A 19,109-nucleotide genomic window follows, 5' to 3' on the forward strand; every position below is an offset into this window, starting at 1 on the left:
TCAAATTTTACATCATAACCACAGTTTTCACCACACATTAATCAAATTAGATAATATAACACTACATGTGGATAAACATTAAAAAAAATTAAAGTTGAAACCCATTCACAGTAAGGGTAGGAGGAAGAGAGGAGGCAAGGGGGACAGAGAAGGACACACTATTAGATTACATCCAAATTCGGATAATAACAAAACAAACGCATCGGGTAAGTACAGTACCATTATAATACTCTTCCACTATCGGAACAATGCAGCCACTCTACTTACCACCACCACCACATGTGCCAATCTCAATCTAGGTGATTAAGCACTATTCCACTAATTTAACCTATCCCAACAATTAATGACACACACCAAATTGTGACCTATCCCTGTGTGCCTCTCAATACTTGCTGAGCTGTTAAATTCTTTTCATCTATTGACCCTGTTCCTGTCTCTTGTAAATGTTTGTTAACTATGTTAACAAAGCAGAAACGTTTGTGGGAACCAAAAGTACCTAGGCGCTTGGTGTTTTTATTCCTAGTTAAACCTGGTTGGTTCACTTATGTGGAATGAAAGACATCATCAATCTTGGTTGAAAAAGGTTTAGAGTGTTTGTTTTATTAACATTTGAGGTGCTGACACGTGTTTCAACCCCACAAAGATCTTTATGAAGGCAGTTTGTATAATATCAATAAATGACATCCGGTGTGCCCGGTTTGAGGCTTCTGGATGGTATTCTGCTAAATAGCGAGCTTGAATGGCCGGTATGGCCTCTGCTGTCAAGAAAACCTTGAAACGCACAAGATGTCGCTGACAGAAAATGATTTTATGTTTAACACTGCAATGGGTTCAGCAGCAGCTCCTACATTGGCCAATCTAAATGTAGAGAGCTTAGAAAGAAGCAAGATCATGGCTGCTGATAATCCATTCAAAGACCAATTAGAACTCTGGAAACGCTACATCGATGATGTACTGGTGATCTGGCATAGAGATGTTGCGAGTGTCAACGTTTTCTTTGAATGGTTAAATGAACAAAATTCATATTTGAAGTTCACTAACTCCAGCAGTAACAGTGATATCAATATCTATGTGGACAATGTAGAGAAGGTATTAAAGGATAAACCTTTTAATAAGAAGATGAATAAGAACTCCTTACTAGCTTACAACTGATTTCATCTCAAGCATACTCGTGAAAATGTATCTTTTGGACAGTTTCCACTGTTAAAATGGAAAAGCGCAAGCAAAATTGAGTTTGAAAAGGAAGCACATACTTTGAGCTCTAATTTGACCGTAAGAGGATATCCAAAGAAAATGATCAAGAAGGCCTTTAAACGAGCATCAAATAACAATCGAGAAGCCTTGTTGGAATATCATAATAAGAAAGACAAGAGTTATGACATTGTGTTTGTAAGTACCTTTAATCCCATGTCCAACCAAATCAAAAGGATAATAACAATGAATTGGCATATCCTGTCTAAAGGCACTCATCCTATTCAACCACCTAGATGTGCATACAAAAGGAGTAAAAACCGTAAAGAATTAACAACACGAAATGACATATATACGAACAGACCGTAAAACAAACCACACTAACAGTGGGGCGTGAGTAGACCAGTAGTGCATAGTGCGTGTGGAAGCTGCCGATCCTGTGCGCAAACAGAAAGGACAGTAGAGGTTGATATTGGTTTAAGTAAACCTTGGCAGCAAAGAAGCCTTACCCATTGTAACACCTCATGGGTGGCTTATGTTATCTGGTGCCCCTGTAAGAAAATCTGCATAGGCAAAACTGAACAAAAAATCAAAACCTGCATATGCAAACACAAGAGCTGCATCAGGAACAAAATACTTACCGCACCGATGGTTGGACATTTTTTAATGGAAGAGCATAGATCAATTTAAGCAATGATAAGAACAAAAAGTGGCTCACAAAAGAAGAGTTGCACCTTATATATTTAACAAACAGTCACCTAATGGGACTGGACGAGAACACTGATTGGCATAGTCTGAATACATGAAGTACTCATTTGTTGAACTGTAAGTGATTTCAAACACACGCAAAGTAGCATCTACTGGCCAGTAGGACTCGCTTGTTTTTATAAAACAACATTTGTTTCATCCATAGCTAGCTCATAATGTAATCCATTATCTAGGTCAGTTGAATTTATTTTTATTTTCAAATTCAGACTCAAGATATGAGCAGATATCGTTGAACTAAATAAGATTTTAAAATGCAGATCTTGCCAACTTAATGGTAAGTAGAACGTACTTGAACTAGTATTTTTAAGCCACTTGGTTACTAATCCTCTACAGGATATAATATGTGGTTCCAAGATGGAGGTATGTATTCCAGTCAAATCAGAGAGCCAGTTGATGGATACTCAGAATACTGTTCGAGTTGAAAATTGACATTGCACCCTAAATATATTTATGAATTACTAATGGCATTTTAATTTGTACATTTAATAATTCTAAAGCAGCAACTGAACATAATGTAGCAACCATGCTCCTTATATTTAAACATACACACTGAGAGGTGGTGGAATTAAGAACTCAATATATCTTCTGCAGCCAAGAATCACTATATTGTATAAGAAATTCTACATATGTATATATAGAGTTAAACTCCTTAAGAGAAGGAGGTAATGCATTTCCTCTTCAAGATGGCTGCCATGAATAACGCCACTAATACAACTTAGTTCTGAGCAGGCATGGCACGCCATTAACGTGAATACATGCGTGACTTCACACTCACGAGTAAACAGCAGAACAGTGCAACTCGTCCTGGATTACTGAAGAAACCGCAGAGTTCACGAATGCCGGCGAAAAGGGTAAGCATACAAGCTGTAGAGTAACACAGCATAGATATGACTTGTAGAATTAGAATGCCAACACTCTTGACATTCTTAGCGGCACGTTAAGACACTTACCCATGTCCTATGCTTTTACAGATTTAGAACCTGAGACACTCTTAGAAGTCAGCTGAAAATTAGTTAAGACAACACACTACTTCATTTTCCAACGCAGTTTGACCGCCATTTCTAATTGGGACACATTTTATTAAACCGCTGAATTGAGGCTAACAAGAAGCCTATAAGTCTTCAAGGTTCTGCAAGCTTAATAAAAGCAAGCACCCTTTTACAATCGATAATCTTGTATACATTCCAAATTGGTCTTTTCTAGTCTAAAACCCTGCTATATACTGAATGGGCAACACAATGTCATTGCAGGTATCCACAATTATATCATTATAATTCTAAGATGACTATAAGATAACCCTCGAGTACATGCATATTCGGAAATTGAAATCATATCACTAAAGAAAGACATCACTAGTAACTAATATTTTTAATACCAGCAATTGAGCATTTTAAATAACCAGTTGGTAAACACAAATAGTGACCAAGGGGTTTATGTTTATGTTTCCATAGGAAAAGATGTATGTGAGAAATTAAACTTCTCCCAAAGACCTATTTACATTATTCATAATAGGCAAGAGTCTAAGTCTAATACGGCACTGTATTAAATTAAGGCCATTCGTTTTTTACAATTGACTACATTTCAATGAAATAACAGCCTCTAATTAGAACTGTTTATGTGTTTTTCATGATAGAGGACACCACAGAATTATGAGGATTGAGTGATACCTTTTACGAGACCATAGAACAATAACAACATTCCCCTGAAGAAGTTCCTATAACATTATACGTGCTTTGGATAGGAGCGAAACATGTTGGGTTTATAATAACCTTATGTTTAAGGCTATACAACCAGAGTAGAGTTATCACTTTAGCACTTTATAAATGCAGCACAAATAGAATTGCTGCTATACATTAATTATGTATTGTTTTGAATATATTGGGCATCACTACAAGTTTGTCGGTCCGGTAACTACGGTACCGGCAAGCTTGCTGGTACCATAGTTAACAGACCGGCAAACTACGAGTTCTGCTCGCGGGTGCCTTTTCTCCTGCCAGGTCAGACCTGGTGGGCGTACTGGCACCCGCGAGCAGACACTGCCGGTAGCACCGGCACCATTCTGAATGGTGCCGGTGCTACCAGCCTCCCCATTCCCATTGAGCCTTATAGGGTTCAATGGGAATGGGGAGTAAATGTTTCCGGCGTCCGCCAGGGTTGTAATGGCCCTGTATTTCCTCATTGCCAGGGGCCGGAAAAATTTGCAAGTTCGGCAGCAGTATGCCGGTTTTACCGGCAAGGCTACCGCCGAACTTGTAATGAGGCCCATTGTCTTTTTTGTGTATAATATTGTCTCTGCGATGAGGCCCTGATTCATGGAATTTTGCACGCAAATCCCTGTTTGACGAATGGGGCAGAATGGCACGCAAATCCCCGTTTTACACGCAAATAATTTAATTAATCATGGTCTTAATATTGATATGTTTTGTATTATGTACTGTTTTAGTAGGCACTGACTATAGGGTGTGTTAGGGAGGAGCTAGCGCTTGGCTAGCACATTTCTGCACCCCTCAAGCGCTTCACAATGAGGCAAGACATCTAAACACTATAGCACTGAGACAGCTTTTTTCATGCAAATATAATCACATACAGACATGGGTGGCCACTAAATTAAAAAATAGTATTTAAAAGATGCAAATAACCATTAGCTGAAAACACTTTCAAATGTTATTCTGTGTAGTTTAAAATCTCAAAGCACGGTAAACAGCAGAATCCTTTATGCCAAAAAGATTGCAGCCTGTGCTAAAAATAGACTACAAGCCATTGCGTGGGGCCCGGCTAGCTCTAGCAGTGAGCACAAGGTAACTCGGCAGCTGTTCCTGTCCATCACAAGCCAATGGAGACTAAAAAAGATTCAAGGCACAACAGAATACTATGTGAAAACAGTGTTTTTTGTAGAAATTACTGGACCAGATCAAACATAATTTTATTGAGCGAAGTGGTGAGAGTATGGCGTGAAGATGTGTTTATGTATGAATGATTTAACATAACAAATGATGCTAAGTAAGAGCTACAATGTATTCCTGCAGAGGCAGCAGTATGTTAAGTAGTTTGTAACCTGGCCATGCCAGAAGGAAGAACTGCAGCGTCCCTTTTAAGGAAGAGCAACAGTTTTGGATGAGCTCTGCCAGTATCCAGTGACCAAGTTGAAGAGTGTATAAAGGCGCCTGCTTGCCATTTAGTCTGCAGGAGCCAGCCATGGAAGACAGAATGCTGGTCGGAAATGGCAGAGTCCTCTGCCATTTCCCCCAATCCTCATGATCTGTAAAGATTAAAGTTTCTGATCTCTTGCAAGATAGACGAATGGCCTTAATTCCCTAGAGGGGTACATTTACTCTGGGTTGAGCATGATCAGGTGGTACCCCAAAATATTTAAGGGGCGCCCCTGTAATTTGGGGTTCACTTTCAGGTGCACCTTTAAAATGACCTGTATTGTGTTAAACCGGTACATGTTTTTTTATAAGAATATTAATACATTGTAAACTATTATTGAGTAAATATGACAGTCAATTTAATTGTTTTCCTCTCTACTTTCCTTATTTTGTGGTTTTCTGTATTCTTGATTTAGAGCACTAGGTCTTTATATTATATTACCCATATTTTTTATTTTTTCATTAGTATCATATAGTTAAATTAATAACTTTTCATACATACAAGTCACAGGCAACTTAATAGGTAAAACATTTCATTACAACAATTCACACTATAAAGCAGTGTCATGCTTCGATGCCAGCAATAATTCCATAAATGCATTTCCACATTTGCACCAAAAAGAGTATCGTTCACTCGTGGTTCCCAGACATAAATATGTTCCAAAGGGCATCTGGCCTAGTTGCTTATTATCCATTTTGTTTAACCAGGATTGACATATATGCATTTTCTCCTGGTGTCCCCACAATTATTAGACAGTAACAGAGCCATTACTGCCATAAATGTGTTTCTGTTTCATTGGTGTATTCACAAATTGACTTGCTTACAGCCTTCTAAGGCCTCTAATTCATTAAGGACATATCATTATTGCTTGCACGAATGCCACTTCATAAACTCTCAAAATAATATCCCTCAGAATTCTATCTCTCCTGCTAAACTGTGGGATGAGTGTCCCAAGTTGCAAAATGTACGGCTCCAAAATCCTTTAAACAAGAAAATGCAAAGATGCCAGACTTAATCATAATGTGCCCCTTTCCCTACTACTTGCTTCTCGCTATAAATGATACTATCCTGTTGGCAGGCATTTACTTTAAATGGGGTTGTTAAGTCCACTTTCCTGTTGGGCACAACGTGGCGTACCATGTGGCAAAAGTCACGGGCGCCATCTTATTTAATTGATATATATAGTTAGCGTGACATCGCACGTACAACGGCTGACATCACGCTTTCATTTCCATAGATAAATAGAGCACAATTTAGATAAACATGGCGGTTCAGCTGTTCAAGTTGAACAAACAAAGCGCACCCGCGCATGTTATCCTAATTAGGATTCCTAACGTCACGCTTTGTTTTCCAACTATAAAAGAAACACGATCTACCGACCATGTTGTTACACTGCAAAAAAATATCCCTCAACTGTACATTGTATGTAATGCCCGTCAGTGGGCTATAGTGCCAAACTCGTATAACATGAAACAATCTTTTGTATATATAGAGCCCGATTCATGGATTTTATTGCACCTAAAATTGGGAACTTGCGCGTCAAACTGTGTGCGAAACACTGTTCTTCGACTCATGGAACCGACTGCGTAGGACTTTTATGGGACTTGCGTAGCGTTTGCACAAGCTCGGCCGCGGTTCTGCAAACGGCTGAATGCCTTGTGCGAGACTCCATGCAGGGGGGGGGAGTGGCCTGCCACGGGGTTGAAATAGGGGGAAGAAAACCAAAATGGGGAAGAAAAAGCAAGAAAGTGAAGTGGGCGTTACGAGGGACGGACCGCAGGTGGTCCATAGCATGCCCACAAATGCTCACAACAAAGTGTATTTGTGGATGTGAGCGTGCCACCTCTCGCATGTGAAATGCCCATGCAGTGCCCTAGTAATCCCTGCCATCCGAAAGCAGCCGTACAGACTTGGGACCCCGCGCAATGGTGCTGAGGTGCATGATTGGTTCAGGGGGACCCCACAAAGTGTTCACGGGATGCGTGTATTTGCTCCCTGGGAGCCCGCAGGTGTAAGTGAATGTGGCTGTTTGGGCTTTGCATGGGGGCATGTCGGGGGCGTTCCGGATGGCCTTGCATATAGTCCTACTTTGAGAGAACTATTCCATGAATACACTGGGCATGTATTTTTTAATATGCGTGCTGGCTCGCATGTGGTCGTTCTCGGCGAGCTGGCACGGTGGGATAAATGCGTACTTTTCCATGAATCGGGCCCATAAATGTTTTACAGATCACTCTCTATTAGGCACGCGGCCCATTACACTTCAATATTAAGTACCATTCATATGGATTCACTCACTACTGTAATCATCATTAAATCAGATCCAACAGACACCACATCTTTAAAACAAAAGGGTACCATGCGGATGAGTACGTTGACCACAGGTATGAATTGGTGGACATTAAGACAACCACGTTATCCCAGTGCTCAAATCTGTCCCTCAACTGTATATTGAACATATGGCCCATCAAGAGGCCGTCAAACCAGACTCAAGTAATATCGAGCATTTTCAGCTATAAATATTTTTAGGTCACTTACTAGTGACCAAGCGGTAAGAATAAATATCACTTCCCTCATTTTCCAAATGTCAATATACACATTCAAGATGTTTTAAACATAGGCCGATGACAAGGGCGTAGTTCCTTAGCTCTTCTCAGTTCAATACTGATAATAACATCATCTGATGTACTCTCTAAAACAATCAGCCTCTGCTATTGAACAACCACGACCTGTTAGAAGTCTGTCTAACTCATCAGTGAGGTGCAAACCCTCACAGGAGCACCCCCATTTCATGGTCTGAGTTCAGACCCCTCTGAATCGTCTGAAATGCACAGATCAAGCTTCCCTCTGTTTGTCGCAGTGATTTTTCTCTGTCTCCTCCCACAAATTCAATCCCGCAAATCTAATTCCTGTTTTGTCATCAAGCTGATGGTTCTGTCTCCTGCCAGTGTGTTGATAAAGGTAATCTCAGAAAATCATTTCTTAAGGCACTCAAATGTTCCCGAATTCATACACGCAGCTCTTGAATGGTGCTTCCGATATATACAAGTCCACACAGACATATAATTGCATACACCACATATTTGGACCTACAATCAATGAAGTTCCTAATTGAAAATGGTACCTTGACATTCATTTGAGTGCTTTCCATTTCCCTGGCAGAATAGCGGCACATTCTGCAATTGCCACATCTGAAAACACCTGATAGATTCTTGTGCGACCATGTTTTTTCTGACCTTGCTGGATTGAGAAATGATGGGCTGAGTGAGGATCTCGGGTAGGGGTGCCCTAGTATGAACAAACTTTGGTCCTCTACCAATGTATTCTCGTAGATCTCCACCCAGGGACATCATGTGCCAATGTTTGTGAAAAATGTAAAGTCGTACTGCCTGTGGGCTTTGACATTCTGGTAATCACAGCAGTGAGCACATGCCACCAAGTATGAGAAAGAACAGATGTGTGTTTTTAAACAAAACCCCCTAGTTGTAGTTTAGTTACTTTTCTTTCTTTGTCAAAAAATACTAATTGTGCTCTATTTATCTATGGAAATTAAAGCGTGATGTCAGCTGTTCTACGTGAGACGTCATGCAAAGTAATTATATATCAATTAAAAAAAATGGCGGCCGCGGCTTGCGCCACGGGGAACGATGCATTGTGCCCCACAGGGGAACTGGCCTTAACAAACCCATTTAAAGTAAATGCCTGCCAACAGGATGGTATCATTTATAGCGAGTAGCAAGAGGTAGGGGAAATGGGCACTTTATGATTAAGTCTTGCATCTTTGCATTTTCTTTTTTAAAGGTTTTTGGAGCCGTACATTTTGCAACTTGGGACACTCATCCCACAGTTTAACAGGAGAGACAGAATGTTGAGAGTTTATGAGGTGGCATTCGGGCAAGTTATAAAGGTGTGTTTTTAAGAGGCCTTAGAAGGCTGTAAGCAAGTCGATTGGTGAATAGACCAATGAAACACAAACACAGGTAGGCCAGTGATGGCTTTGTTAACATAGTTAACAATGTTTTACAAGACACAGGACGGGGGTCAATCAAAACGAAAACACTAAACCTTTTTCAACCAAGATTGATCATTTCTTTCATTTCACATAAGTGAACCAACCAGGTTTACCTAGGAATAAAAACACCAAGCGCCTAGGTACTTTTGGTTGCCACAAACGTTTCTGCTTTGTTAACATAGTTAACAAACATTTACAACAGACAGGAATGAGGTCAATCGATGAAAATAATTTGACAGCTCAGCAAGTATTGAGAGGCACACATAGACAGGGCACCCTTTGGTGTGTGTCATTAATTGTTGGGATACAAGGATAGGTTAAATTAGTGGTTGTGCCATGACACAATAATGCTTAATCACCTATATTGTGATTGGCACCTGTGGTGGTGGTAAGTAGACTGGCTGTATTGTTCCGGTAGTGGAAGAGTATTATAATGGCACTGTACTTACCCAATGGGTTGGTTTTGTTATCTTCCGAATTTGAATGTAATCTAATAGTGTGTCCTTCTCTGTCCCCCTTGCCCCCTCTCTTCCTCCTACCCTTACAGTGAATGGGATTCAACTTTAGTTTATTTTTATGTTTATCCAACACGTAGTGTTATATTATGTAATGTTATTAATGTGTGGTGAAAACTGTGGTTATGATGTACAATTTGATGCGGTCATTTTTAAAGTGTTTCTAAACTCATTTGGGATAATGTTCTCCCTTCTTATTATTGTTTGGACATGATTTTTGGTTATGTGATATTCCTCCCTTTGTTTAATAACTAATTGTACATATCTGTTGAGTAACATACTACACAGCCCTGAGATAGACCATATCAGTGGTCAAAACAAGTGTTGACCTTTCATTAAATACTAATTTATTATTGTGAAATAATGGTTTTGTGATTATCTCATAAAATGTACTTTTACAAATGAACAAGTCTCAGTGGGTAGAGTGCAAGTGGCCAGGCTCATGGATGCCTTCTTGAATGAATTGATGTCTCTGCAGTAGAAGATAAGATCCAGTTGCTATTTTATCCGCTCTGGAACCAGAGTGCTTGAGTTCAAATCCTGCCCTACCTCACACATGTTTACATGCCCCATCCATTCTAGAGATGGCAGTCCAGTCCTGTTTTTTTTCTTTGCATTCTGTAACCTGTGGTCGTGGATTTGTCATGGGAAAATCGTGGACTAGAATTCCCAGAATGGAAATAAAATACCAGGACTGGACTACCATTAATGGAATTGAATGAGGCATGTATGCACCCCACTTGACCAAAACACTCGATCCTAGTAAAATCCCTTTATCAGTCAAATACAGAAAGCGAAAGTGGAATCAAAAACATTTATTCAATGGGATTCATTTATATATGTGAAAATAAATGTCAAGAAGTGACCCTAGAAACTTCAAGATGGCCGCCGACACCAGATAGACATGTCGGTAGCCACCCTAAACCCGTCAGAAACCCCGGATTACAGCAGAACGTGAGGGTGAAGCACCAGCCCCACACAGACAGATTGCCCAGAAATGAGAACAGGTTGGCCCTCGCCAAGCAATCTGGATGCGTGGGCCAGGTCATGCCAGCCCTGCATCACACGAGCAGATGGGAGCAGAGCAGCGAGCCCTGTTGGGAAAGAGGATCTGCCACAGGATTGAAGGAAAGAACGGAACTGGCAGTCCTGGCAGAGAAACTGGTGTTCCCCACAGGCGAGGGAGAGAAGAGTCTGTTCCAGCCCGTCTGTAAAGAGCGGGGGCTCGCCGGGTGCCTGCCAGGGAGAGCGATGAAGTCTGACTGCTGGGCCCCCCATTGGGCCTGAGTGAGGCAAGAGCAACACCCAAGACTGGGGCTACCACCGCAGAGAAGGGGGAACCAGTGTCAGCGAGGGAGCCCCTATCGAGACAAGACTTGCATAACAATCTGAATAGCTTGCAATCCTCCCTGACTAAGGCCTTCCAAGAGCACTTTCAGCTGATGAAGTTGTAGAGGAGGAGCCAAGTACCCCCACTCCAACTGCCCCGCCTCTATTACCTATAAAATGGGAACCAAAGTATGTGGCGTATGAAGAAACAGTTTAACTAGCAAAGAGCAGAGCATGGACGCTGTGCAGTACCCATAAGAATACCTGATCCTAAGAGAATCTGGGAGGTAAAGTACACATTGAGAAAACCATATCTACATACAAGACAATATGATGGCCATTTGAATAAAATTCCTGAAGAAGCAAGGAAGATAAATGAGGAAGACGAATGGTGACGTCACACAAAACCAAATTGACGCCCATAGAAGAGATATAAAGACCAGAGAATGCAGACAATCTATAAAGCATCAAGAAAGCACCAAGGATAAGTGATATCATGGGATCAAGGTGAAGAAGCTCATGCTGCAGACCTGATGAAGATATTTAGTTAGTTTAAACATGTACAGATGCAACAGAAACGCAAGCAGCAAAGCAATCATGAAGCTAGTCTTGTGCTTTTTTAATAGATTGTTTGCAGCAAGCGCCAACATATATACATATAGATACATATGGACAAGTAAAGGAAGGATGTTTCCACTACGTATTATAAGCAGTACTGAGCAAAAGCAAGAAGGCCTCAAATTTCAGTGTGTCGCAGGTAAAAAAGAAATTGAATTAACAAAATGAATCTCAGTTAAAGGAGTTGACTGAGTCAAGAAAGCCAACGTCTTATCAAACTGGAGCAGACTGGCATTGGATACAAATCGCGTGAAGGAACAGAAACTCCTGTTCAGAAAATTGAGCAAAACAAAAGACGTCAGAGGTCTATTAAAAATGTGGATTTGAAATGCACAAAAAATTCGATTTCATGGTGTCCAGTCACGTGGAAGAAGGAAGTTGGATGATCACACCTACGCACCAAGGCAGGCTGTGCCCATCCTCCTTAAAATTCTCAGAGCACAGTACAAACTCAAGGCAGATCTTAAAAGCACTAATTGACAGTGAACCACTGAAGTGATGATGTAATTGGTGGAAAGCTAGTGTTAAGACAAGCTCACCTGCACCTGCACCTGGATGTTCAGTCTGCATGCTGCTAGACGTAGGTGGAAAAGTACTGACGGGGGTTAGATGCCAACCAATTATAGAGGACCGTGTAAACAAGGGTAATTAAGGGTCCTATAGCTTGTGTAGCCAATGGGACATTGAGTATTTAGTGACGTTCATAGTGGCCATTTGGAGGGGAGGGCTTAGCTGCCCCACCTGATGTTAAGTATCCTATCACCTTCCTCCTCTGTTCTATACTGATATAGAACTTATACTTAGATATTCACTTAGAACCAATCACTCCCTCTGTTAGGTTTTTGTAGTTTGCCACGTAGGATGACGTTGGTAGCAACGTAGGTTAAACGTCATTGATGACCAATTCTGGGTATAAAAGTTCTGTTTTTTATAAAGTGATTTGAGTAAGAGGATCGAGTGATTGCAGATGTTCGTTGTATTTCCTTAGAGGCTTGTTAATAAACTGGACTCACTTTGCCAAACTATTTGAGTCATCTTGATTATTGATGTATGAATAAACTCTGCATCCCCATCCATCTCCAGGGTATTGCTACTCATCTTAAAGAGCTGTCTGAGAGAACACCCAGCTCAAAGTCGGATTTGAACACAACGCTGTTGGCGATGAGGCAAGAAGTGGGCCAGTTAGGAGAACAAATGGACCTCCTCAAGAAGGGCCTTCAGGAGGTAGAAACAGACATCAGGGAACACAGCGAGGCCAATGACAGATTAAACGCTGCCATGCAAAACCTCAAACTACAAATGGAGCACCTGGAGAACAGGTCTCAGAGGATAAATATTTGCATTAAAGACCTACCAGAGGGGGTTTCAGACAAGGAGCTTAAGGGACAGGCCCAGAATATTTTTTGCAGGGTAAGTGGGCCTAGATCATGTCCACAGAACGGGCAGGACGACAAGAGAACCCAGAGGCAGACCCAGCCGATGTTTGGCAGCATTTACGCTATCTTGGCAGAAAGAAACTTTTCTCCGAGTGGCTAGAGTGAAAGAACCGTTGTTTTACCAAGGATCTCTGATCCAACTATACCAAGACTTAGCGGAGAGCGCCTTCCTTAAGTGGAGACAGATGGGCCTGGTGGTCCAAGAGTTGGCCCGAAGAAGCATTTGATATAAATGGACCTTCCCCTTTGGACTGGTGTTCAAATGGGAGGGAACGCAGAAGGGCATAACGTCCCCCCTGGAGGTTGCTGCCCTGCTTCAACTTGATCTGGACCAGGACTCACATGGGGGGCCATGGTCCGATGCCGGACGGCCACATGAGACCACGGCCCTAGGAGTGGGCAATGGTAGGGCACCATCGTAGAAGGAGTGCCTGCTTGCGGGAGTCTCAGCCTAAGAGTTCTGGGGACTTGGCAGCTGGGGGGAGCCCCAAACAAGGTTGAATGGAAGTGAAGGCGGCAAAGAACATGTTCTCATACTAAAGGGGTGTGGGAACTAGACACACAACAAGGGGCTATAGAGGCCAGGAGAGCAATCCATCCTTATTTCAGAGAGGACGGCTTCCCCCAGAGTGGGTTATGGGGAAATGGAAGGGAGGGAAAGGGGAAGGAGATCAGCAGAGCGGAAGGCGAGTCGTGAAGTTGGGGGTCAGGGTGGGAGAGGGAGGAGGGGACAGTTTTGGGGAGGCTCAGGGGTTAGGGTCTGGGGTGAGGGAGGGTCAGGGTGGGGATTGTTGGGGGTTCTGGGTCTGGAACAGGGGAGGGTACGGGAGAAATTTGGAGGGCACCAGAGGCACAGTGGCAGCAGGGCAGCTGGGGGGAGAAAGGCAGCAAGACATTGCAGAGTGCAAGGAGGGGCAACTCGGTGGGGATGAGAGGGTGGGGTGCATAGGCTTAACCTACGACACTGGCTACCTTCAAGTGGGCGACCCATAATGTGAGGGGGCTGAATTTCCCTCTCAAGAAGAAGAAACTAGAATAATTCACCAGGCGTTCCGGTCCGGATGTCCTGGCCATCCAGGAGACTCACCTTTTGCGTAGGGACTAGGTGAGACTCCACCTGATGGATTTCTCCCAGATCTTCCAAGCCTCTGGACCAAATAAGACGGGCAGGGTGGCATTGGTATTCAGAGATGGGGTACATTTCCAAATAACAGACTCTAAGGGAGACAAAGGGGACAGGTTTCTTATGGCAACGGGACAGATCGAAGTATCAAGACACATGATAGCCTCGATTTATGACCCCAACGTTGCCCACGAAGCTTTCTTAAGAGACCTTCTGGTAACACTTGAAGGGTTCACGCGAGGGAACATTATGATGATAGAAGACTTCAATCTAGCTTGGCCACGGTACCTGGACAAAAGCAAGTGAGGACTCCTGCACGACAGTTGGGTAGCCTACCTATCCCTACAGGGCTAGTTTGACTCATTGGGCCTCTGGGATGCATGGAGAGGGGTGCGAGGGAGCAAGGAAGGATTCACATTATTTTCAAATGTGCACGGCTTCCACTCATGAATTGATTATTTGTGGGTCTCTGCCCCCTTTCTGGGAGGCATCAGGGGCATCTATGTGATCCCATTGGGAATAGCTGGTTATGCTGTGGTCACCGTAGACCTACCATTATCCAGACGCAGACCGAAGGTGCTGGGGTGGATGGCCCCGGGAGAACTACTACGAGATCCTGTTATCAGGGAGGACTTGGAGGGTAAGATGACCCGGCTCTTTGAGTTAAACAGAGCTGAAGACACATGGGAGAGCAAGTACTGGGACGCATTATAGGCCATGATCAGGGGGGAATTTATTGCCACCGAGGGGACGAGGGATAGGCAAATAAGACTCCTGGAATCCCAGATGGAAGCCAAGATCGAGGACCTCAGGAAAAGGTCTATAACAGCTCCCACCAGGGAGGTGCAACAGGATTATAGGCAAATGTTGGGGTACGTAAATGTCCTCGGATGAAGAAAGCTGAGAGGTCTCTCTTGTTTGTCTGGCAACGTTACTATGCACAAGCTAATAGAGCAGACAAGCTCCTGGTGAGACGACTGCGGGGGGGCGGGTGGTTTAAAAAATATTACCAGAGTAATTGATGACCGGAGTAATAGATGCTCCTGCACGGCAGACATACAAGAATGTGTCGTATGATATTACGCAGATCTTTACTCCCATCGACAACCTACAGGGGGACTTCTTGAACAAGATTAGCCTGCTCACGCCAAGGTCCAGGTCTAGAGAGGGATATCAGAGGATGAGATCTGAGAGGTGATAAAAAAGCTGCCTCTCAACAAATCACCTGGGCCAGATGCAAAGCATTTGCTAGAATCCTAATACCAAACCTTACTGCGCTCGTCAACCACTTTCGGGAAACAGGTCGCATCTCAGCATCGATGGAGGAGGTCAAGATCACACTTATCCATAAACCCAATAAGGACCATTCCAAATGTTGCTCATTTAAGCCCATAGTATTAATTAATGTAGATGCTAAAATGTATATGCAAAATATTGATAACAGATTGGCGGGGTTTCAGCCTGCCTTGATTCAACCTGACCAGTCAGTGTTTATACAGGGCTGACAGGCGTTTGACAATATTAGGCACATAGCCCACCTGGTGGAAAAGGTACATAAAACCTCGACCCTGGCGGTCCTACTCTCCCTCGACGCTCAGAAGGCCTTAGAACTGGTAGAGTGTTTTTTGTTTGTTTAAGGTGATGGACAAAATGGGCCTGGGCAGAGAATTAATTTAGATGATTTGGTACAAGATATTTCGTTGTCACTACACTCCGGGCAAGCTCCACAAGGTTTAGCCGGGAGCATCGGAGGCATGCTGGAGAGGGTGCGGGGAACAGGCTTGTGGTCCAACATTTGGTGGAGATGCCTCAAAATTGAGTCTTTCTGGAGGGAGGTGTAGGAGGCACAGGTGCAGGCTTTCTGGGAGGAGGCAAGGGCACCACCAGAAGAGGTTCTACTGGGTCTGGATCGAGGGTCCCCGGGAGGTATGTCCAGACTGCTAAGGAAAGCTTGCATCATTTTGACACGAGCAGGGAATATTGCTCCACTACTTCTTTTCATACACTTCGACCACTGCCTGCAGTCCTACAGAGAACGTGCCTGATTTGTGACTTGCCTGAATTCAGCACTTCTGGAAGCCAGACACAGGTAAGCGTGACGGGAATCTGCATGGATTTTTTAGCAGGCAAAGACCACGCTGTCCAAGGACAGGTTGTGCTCACAGGCGCCGAGTACACGTGGAGGCGGGAGCTCAGGCGGGGGGCATATAGGGGGTCATAACCCCATACTTGATATGATTTGATAGGTTATTTATAACGCGCTTAATACTCAGAGGTTTCTAAGCGCGGGACCGGGGATCGAACCTGTGTTGCTCTGTGTGGTCTTGCTTCCAAGGTGAGCACATTGCTGCTGAGCTATCCTCCCGAGACATGGTTCTTCTTGAACCACGGGTGCAGGCGTGTCAATACATTCCCCCCTCGCCCCCACCCCCCACGCTCCGTGGATATTCTGCATTGTATGGAGAGACCAAAATCGACAAACAAAAAAGGATTGAGTGCAGTGCACTTTTAAATCGCCCTGTGCAACGGGGCTTCTTGCTCCTCTCCTGCTGGGCTGAGGCTCAGTGAAGTGCCAGCATGCATCTTGCAAAATTAGCAACTGCTGCTCAGTTTGAAGTAGGAAGGCCGCCTAGTCAATGGACCACTTGAGCCTTAATTGTGGGGTGGAAGGAGAGGGGTGGGCAGGCCAAAGCTGTTTGGCGGGCACAGCAGAAGTAGGCTGTAGGAGAAGATCCAAAAGCAGAATGCTGAGGGAAAGACTGCTCAGCAGTTTAGGCGACTGTTGCTGAAATGTTATATATCTAGACCTGCCTGTAGATCCTATGGCTTTTTTTTCCAATTCTTGATGCAAATTGAGCTCTAAAATGGGTTGTTTCGACCTTGGGATGGGTACGGGGTACGGCTCCCTTGCTTCGCTCGGTGCAGACATTTCTGTCCTCGTAGCGAAAATCAAAAGTTGGCACCCATGGCTGCACTCTCTCTGCACACTGCCACATCGCACAGAGGCAACAACCACAGGAGACATCTATAGTTATTTTGTGCCAGGCGTGAGCAGTTCTGCCAGGACTGGCTTTTCAAATCACAGAATTTTACATTGTGGTACTTACTGGAAGGACTACAAGTCCCAGAGCGCAACGCAGTGCGAGCTGCAATATGGCCAGGAGAGGCGGAGAATCTCACAATTGATCGGGTCACCTCACTACCTAAGAGAGAAGAGGCACTGCTACTGCAGGCAAAGAAAAGTGTGAGCGTGGAAGAGGGGGTGCGAGAAAGGTTCGCTGCTTGTGTCAATAGGCTGAGGCAGGATGAGGAAGTACCAAAACCACAGTACCTCTACCGCCCCCGCCCCCCCAAACAAATCTCGGGAGTTATTTTCAGGGTCTTCAGAAGTCAGGCTGACGGTCTGCGGTGGGCACTGGTGGGGTGGCCTCGGAACAGACAAGCATTTGAGGGGTCTTTGATCTCCCCTCAAAACACATTGACTTCCTCCACACACTCCAGGCTCTGATTCGCCGCTGGATTTCTTCGAAAATCGTCTATTTCTGATGCTTTTGTTTATATCCGTGCTTATTTTGGGCCTCGATTCGTTTTTCATCCTAACTGCGACTGGGGGGGCTGAGGTGCTGGGTGGGCAAGGAGCGGGGGCAGAGGGTGCGCGCTCGCAGCCACATTGCACCAGAGAACAGGGGGGAGGAAAAGATTCTCAGCTCTGATAAGCAGCCTTCTCCTAACAGCTCCCTCTAGTGGTGGCATGGTAAAAAAGGGCACTGTGCAGTTACAAATAAAGTTTGAGGCAATGCGTTCATATAATATATTTCCAGCGCGTCACTTGCACCCCCGAATCCCCCCTCCCGCCCCTTCAAATTCATAAACGCCTCTCACTACTAAATTCGGAACTGCAGCATCCTGGATGGGTGCATAATCCTGGGCGCCATTGGCTTAGGGAGGTGGACGGGCCTCTCTGTTGTAATGTGGGTGGTCGTCCATAGTACCCGCCTGCCATTTTTGGTGTCCTCTCTGTGTGTGGCTCTGTAAGGGGATGGGGGGTCATTAGTGAGGGGACCGGAAGAGGTAGATGTGAAACCTGTGGTATTGATAGGTGCAGGTTGGAAGTACCCAGCTCCCTCGTGCCAGTGTGCTTTCCATGGGCGTGTCAGAGATGTTTGGGGGGTTGTTGTCCAGAGGGGAAAGCCCATGAGCTGATAGCGCTTTTGGTCACATTAGCTCCTGTTGTGGGAGAGAGTGATGGGGCTAAAGAGGAGGGCTTAGTCATGGCTCCATTAGCATGGATGTGTTTACGCCCAGGACTGTGGTGCCCATCTGAGGGGGGTTTGTTCGTATACTGTAATGCGGCAGGAGATCTTAGAGGGGAGTCGGTTCACCAGGGGAAGAGGGGAGTAGCCCTTACAAGGCAACACAAACTGAACCCCTGAACTTCTAGCGCTGGCCTCTTACAGACAGGTCTCGTTTCACTTTCTCACATTGCCACTGTCACTCCCTTCGCTTTCCCTCTCTCTTGCCATCTCTCGCTCTCAAACAGATACATGGCTGTTATGTCCATGTCTCTGCGACGCGTGAGGAAACAGAATGTCGAAGGCCGTGATTGTAGGCCGCAGTGGAGCAGCTCCGGAGGGAGCGAAATCAGACACGACACACCTGCTCATTAGATCGCCCGGAACTGCCTCCCATCTGCAGGGGCGGGGCTTTTATTAGGACGCCCTGCGTCACCGCGTTGCGGGACGCAGGGCGGATGTAACATTCCTCATATATTTCAATTTAACTTAACATCAAACAAAACACATGTCAAATACCATTATGCAGACACGTGAACTACAGAACCCAGGGCCTCCCCTCCTTATAGTTCTAGTGGGGCAGACTACCACACATAGTCTTTGAGCCGAGCTGGCGGCTTGGTCGCGGTTCTTAAACCATATCGCCCCCCTCTTGGGCTGGTCCCCACTGTCTCA

The 19,109-nt window shown here is 44.4% G+C and overlaps 1 protein-coding gene across 2 annotated transcripts in view; it reads right to left on the minus strand.

Annotated features, from left to right (window-relative positions):
• CD4 (CD4 molecule) overlaps positions 1-19,109 on the minus strand; it is a 132,822-nt gene that overhangs the window by 56,778 nt on the left and 56,935 nt on the right. The window contains exon 1 of one of the 2 annotated variants that reach the window (XM_069650652.1): positions 17,250-17,435. The exons of the other annotated variant lie outside the window; for it this stretch is intronic. The gene's annotated coding sequence lies outside the window, so the exon portion shown is untranslated. Of the gene's footprint in view, positions 1-17,249; positions 17,436-19,109 lie in introns of those variants that run through there. 2 annotated transcript variants of the gene reach the window in all.

This window comes from Ambystoma mexicanum, chromosome 3p (assembly GCF_040938575.1).
Source record: "Ambystoma mexicanum isolate Mex_15411 chromosome 3p, UKY_AmexF1_1, whole genome shotgun sequence".
NCBI lineage: Eukaryota > Metazoa > Chordata > Amphibia > Caudata > Ambystomatidae > Ambystoma > Ambystoma mexicanum.